A 6,393-nucleotide genomic window follows, 5' to 3' on the forward strand; every position below is an offset into this window, starting at 1 on the left:
CTTCTGGTTCTTCATCACTTGTTTGTTTTTCATTACTTTTTACATTTTGCATTGTGGGGTTTAACAATTTATGTGAGTTTATCTCTGGTTCTATGGCTTACATCAACTTTCATGGTGGATTGGTTGGATTGAATCAAATGTTATACGGATTTTGTATTCCTTGTAGATAGTGGATTTACCAATTGAATCTCGTTATTAGGTTGATTTAGAATCAATAAGGGGATCATTTTATGTTGATTTTAGAGTCAGTTTTGATCCCTAAATGTTATGGAAATTATTTGCATTTGAAATTAGAGATGTGGCATTTGAGCAGATTGTGCAGGTTAAATAGTAGCGTCCAAAGGTTGCACCACAACTTTGGCTGCACGTCAAGTCGTATGAGCAACTGTTTCACAAATCTCGATTTTTGAGTGAAGGGCAGTTTGGGGTTGTGTCTTGGGCCTTTGGCTAAGGGTTTTAATTGTGTTTCAATTGAGGGTTCTTCATGGGAATTATCTTCATAATATATTGATCCAATTTAGGTTTTCGGTTGGTGAAATTTTAGTCTAAGAGAGTGTGTTTAAGCTCAGACTTCAGGTGAGTTCTCTCTTAGTCGTATGAAGAAATAAGTAAGTGTTTATGCATTTTTTTTCATTTCACTAGAATGTTGAATATTGGCCATATGTTATTTTCATTCAGAAGTCGATTATTGTTAAATGTGGAATCTTAGTGTAGGTATGTGTGATGTTAACTTGATCGACAGAGAGTGTGTCTTAAGTAGAGCACATGAATTTGTTTTATGTTGCTTATGACAATAGTAGATGTGTAGCCAATTAGGTATGGTCACAGGTGTGCATGACAAAAAGTGTTTGTAACCATTGTTAAGTGTGTCTAAGCGTGCATTGTTTTACTATTATGGTATTATGTTGTTGTAAAGGTGTTTTTAACTTGTTGACATTTGGTTTAACCCTTGCTTTTCAAAAACTGAAAACCCCTTTTCCGGTCTGCGGTTTGGAACATATTTTAGGCGGTTTGGACCAAACCGACCGCCATATATATATATATATATATATATATAATTTAATTATTTATTTTAATATTAGCAAGTCCAACTTTTTTAACCTATGGACTATAGTTCAAATATATCCCTAAGCCCAACATAAAGTCTAACATCTAACATAATCAAAATGGATATTTAATCTAAAATTATAAATTATATATGTTTTTTTTAGTTTAACATTTAAAGTCCATCAAAGGCCCAAACCGCCTAAACCGGTCAGACCAGACCGCCTTTTCATGGTCTGGTTTGACTGGTCTGGACACTTGATGTCAAACCGCTCGTTTTGAAAATTTTATAAACCGCCATTACGGTTTGGTTTGTGGTCTGAGAGGTTAAACCGGCCAAACCGGACCGCGAACACCCCTATCAGTTCCAGCGATCTTCACTGATTATGTTCAGTGATCGCTGTAGAACTTGCATTGTAATTCTATCAGAGACAGCAATACTTCAAGAAGACAACACTCACACCAAAGAACCTTCAGCAAACGTCGAAGACTGAAACTGATGATTAGAGACTGACGAGTACGTGATCTGAAGCGGTATTCAGTGATTACAAGTCTGTCTACATATGTGTGAAAACTGCTCAAGCTTCAACAAATGATGATGAGACCTTCAGGTCATTCCAGCATTCAGCGATCAAAGGAAGCTTGCTTAGCACGATTGTTGTTGTCTTGTCTTTATGCACACAAAGGACAAAACCCATACCCTTATGAAAGTTGGTACGGTACGGAGCCGACTAGTTGACTCTATTGTCCACCAACTTTAGGTAAGGATGTATGCTCATGAATAGTGCTTTTTGTACTATTTACTGTAGCAAAAGACAAATCTTCCTCTTAAGGCTTGACACGCACTCTAACCCTACCATATTGTATTAAATGTCCATTTAATGCATTGGGTATAAATAGAAATATTTCTTCTCCATGCAGAGTGCGCACAACTCATTCTCTAACCCTAATTCTTACTTCAAGCATTTTCTAGCTTAAGTAAAGGATCTTCTCTACAGCATTTCTTTTCTTGTATTTGCCAAGACTTTGTGTGTGTAACTAAAGATTGTTTAGATAGGTTTTTACTACCTTATCTTTCCGCAAACAATCTTGTAAAATCTGTATTGATCTTCTTTATCAATATATATTTTAAAATTTTTAAATATTGTGTTTGTATTCAATCCCCTCCATTCTACAAATTGTTTCTCTTCTTGTAGACCCTCTCGGGACCAACAAATGGTTTGCCATATGAAGATCCACACTCACACTTAAAATCATTCAAGGAAATAGCTGACACTTTTCTTATCTCGGGGGTATCTAACGATGCTCTGAGACTCACATTGTTTCTTTTTTTCTTTGATGAGAAATATTTTTAATGTTATTGCAAAATATATATATATATATATATATATATATTTGTAGTTCTTGTTCCAAATGGAATACATCTCTCAATTTAAGAGTCCTTTCAAAACAAAGTGAAGTTGCAGGCATTAGTTTTGTTGAAAAAGAGTATGTGTTGATTCAAATTTTAAAGAAGATGTAAGCTGAAATTTCAGTATTTTTAAAGGAATATAAGTTATCTTTTCACTAAATTGAAATAACTGTTGTTTTAATGAATTACTTGAAACAACTAGACCCAACTTTTAATCTATGATTTAGTTTATTTGTAGTTGCATTGATGATGTTTCCGTACCTATGAACTATAATACATAAATTTAGACTTCGTTACACCACCGTAGCCAAAGTCATCACGCAAAACCTTCGAATCTTTAACTTCTCTCAAGAGCCAAACATCACCAAATCTTTCGAAACCTTAAATGTCATGTTTTAACCCTGTTTTATCTCAAAAATATTTACCACTTACTTATATATATATATATATATATATATATATTTTTTTTGTAACAATACCATATTTGTTTATATTAAATTTCACTAATAGTTATTATTTATTCATTAATAATAATCAATTGCCCTTTTAATTTACCTATTGTAGTAGTAACAATAAGGTAACCAATCACAAAGTGCGTTAATAATATTTCAAGAGATTTTCTAAGTGAATCTTTATAATTACTACACAATAAAATACTAAAAAGTAAAATCACTTAACAATTTTATTATGAAAACTTCTTATAAAATAGGTATTTCAACAATTTTTAATATAAAATAATAAGGAGTCGTTTATCAAACACTTACCTGGTAAAATTTAACACAATCATCTACTTATCGGGTAAGATTTTAGTCCACCAAGACGACATCGTATGCAACAATTTACCCGGTAAACACTTATCGTAGTAAACATCCTTACCCTCACTTACCGGATAGGATTTTTGGTCCTTACTGTATTTATCCGGTAAGGTAATGTGATTTTAGTAAACGTTCCCCTAAGTCCAAACAAACTTGGTAATTTCCAACAATTTTTTTTGTTAAATGATAATTTTTGGTAAAGTTTTTATCATATGGTATTTTCTAACAAACTTTTTATTAAATAATAATTTCCAATAAAGTTTTTATAAAATAGTATTTTCCAACTCATTTTTTAAACACACTTTTGTTTTAATTTGGTGGAAAACAATTAAAAAATATTTCTTTGTTTTCAACATTAACTTTGAGAATCATCTAAAGTTGGAGATTTTTTTTTTATCATATTACTCCTTTTTAGAGAAATCTTTAGAAACTTTTTGAAACAAAAAATCTTTAAAATCTTTTTCTTTTTGAAATATATAATATTTATATACAAGAAATAGAACAAATAAACTTACACACTTTACTCATATTTGATGAGTTTGAACTCTTAACCTCCTAGTAGGACAAAAACTCACTGTTAAACCAAATACCCTTTATTAAAAAAATACATATGCTCTAACACCAATTGGCCATACATAATATTATTTTTACAAAAACATATTACAAAAAGATCAGAAATATAGAGCCTCTGATGGAGTGAATTATACCTTTTTTTTTTTGTCTTTCTTAATTTTATTTTGTGTATCTATTTTTAGTGATGGATTATCGACATATTTCTCTTTTTATTATTGAAGAAAGAGAAAAAAAAATTCCTCACAAAATAAATTAAATATAGTATTATTTTATATAAATTTTGTTATTGAAGTATTCCATTTATTGAATATTTTAATATTAAAATTAATGTTGAAATTTACAAAATAAAAAATATGTTAGAATTATGTAAGAGCATCTCCAATGGCATTTTCAAAATAGAGATTTTGAGAATTTTTAATTAATAGATTTTTGAAAACCTTGTTCAAAATGAAGAAAGTATGAGATTTGATGAAATTCTTTAATTTTGAAGATTTCTTAAAAGATAATTACTTATGAGAGAGAAATATTTTTTTTTCCTACTAATGAGATTGCTTTAAACTAAAGAAATAACATTTTATGAGTTATATTGAATATTTTAATAATATAAGTAATTTTGTAATATCCAAAATAAAGAATATGTTGGAGTTAAATGTAATTTTGGTAGAAATTTTAATTTTTTTGCATCTACAACAGATTCTCTATATTTTTTCTAAAATAGGGAACTAAAAGTCAAGAAAATCTCTAAAATAAATTACGTTCAACTCTAACAAATTCTCTATTTTAGAGATTTCATCATTAATATATTTAAACATTTTATAATTTTATGATCCTAGTACACTTTTTAAAAAGAAAGTTCTTAAAAATGATATTAATTCAACCTTCATTGATAGAATGAATAAAAAAAACTCATTTATTTTTCATCTTTTTAAAGTTTTACAAAGTTTTCTATATTTAAAGTTTTCTCCATGATTCTCTATTTTTTTTTTAATATCTTGTTTATATTAGTTAATATATTATACTATTATAGATGTATTTCCACTATATTTTAAAATATAATAATTAATTGATTTTTTAAGATGCTCTTTTTGATCATTTCAAAAAAAGGATGAGTATTTTTTTGGAAATCAAAAAAAGGATGAGTATTTTTTTGGAAATCAAAAAAAGGATGAGGATTTTTTTGGAAATCAAAAAAAGGATGAGGATTTTTTAAATTTTAGCCCATCAAATTCAAAACAATATTTTAAATTAAAGAATCAAAATAATATCGAAGAATTTTTTTTACAACCGATCCGAAAACTAAGAATCGTCCTTACAGGAGATTTTCCCTTTCAATTACAATGGGATGGACGTAGGGGTAAATTGAATCAAAAAATGATAGATGATATCCTGGAAATATAATAATTAATTGATTTTTTAAGATGCTCTTTTGATCATTTCACATTCTCATCAGCTAGTTTTGCGAAACATGAATTGTTTATCAGCTACAAAAATGTAAATGTGTCCGGGCCAAAGCCTGACTAATCCCCGACAAATTTAGAGGCTAAACATGGTCTCACTTAAATGTCGCCAACACTCCTCTACCAGGGCTCGAACTCGGGTTCATGACTATGCCATGCCCAAGCCTTTACCACTAGGCTGAAAGGTCTTTGACTGTTTATCAGCTACAAGCTAGCTTATAAGCTAACAACTAGCTTTTCAATTAGTTTATCGAACATAACCTTAATGATATCAAATGATAAAATTGAAAAAAAAAATCATTATCAAAATTTGGATGCCTTCAAAACATGATAATACGTGTGATTGAAATGAGTTAAAAAAATACTAATTTACGAAATCGTTTTATACTAAAATCGTTTGATGTATGTGTCAATTAAATATTGATTGTTTGGATGTAAACTATTCAGTTATTATGATTTATTTATTGATTTGCTATAAAATTAATAGATTTGTTATTAAATGATTGTTTATGAACCAACTGTTTAATTGATTATTACGTTGGTTAAAAGGGCCGTGTTCAATAGAGGTGATATAGATGGAAGTTATAAATTGAAGAATTAGATTGTTTATCTTGTGATAAATAATGCATTATAAAACGTTACAAAATCAAAATTTTATGTCCCTTAACGAAGTTCAACTCTCTCTACCTTTAACAAACTCACCTAGTTAAAAACGGAAAATTACTTAAGAAATCATTTGGCAACTACGTTCTGTCAAAGCTGTTCGGTCAAGTAAGTAATGGAACGAGATCCAAGTACTGTAAGGACTGCAATAAAAAGTTACAATGCACATGTATGATCATCGCCCACGGAGAGTTGATGCATGGTTGTGAGCTATATTTATAGGCATGGATTGAATATTGAAAGATACCTTATTTGCTTATAGGACTTTCCACCGTTTCTTATAAGGTTTTGAAGAGTATACCATTCAATTTTTGTGTAGAAAAGGAGATCAGTGCCCTAAATCTCTAATCCATCGATAATATCTAATACCTCATTTGAAATCATCCGGACTAGAAAAAATTGAAATACTAAATATTTTTTCGACATCCTT

The sequence above is a fragment of the Cynara cardunculus genome (assembly GCF_001531365.2).
Source record: "Cynara cardunculus var. scolymus isolate 2C chromosome LG 5, CcrdV1, whole genome shotgun sequence".
Lineage (NCBI taxonomy): Eukaryota > Viridiplantae > Streptophyta > Magnoliopsida > Asterales > Asteraceae > Cynara > Cynara cardunculus.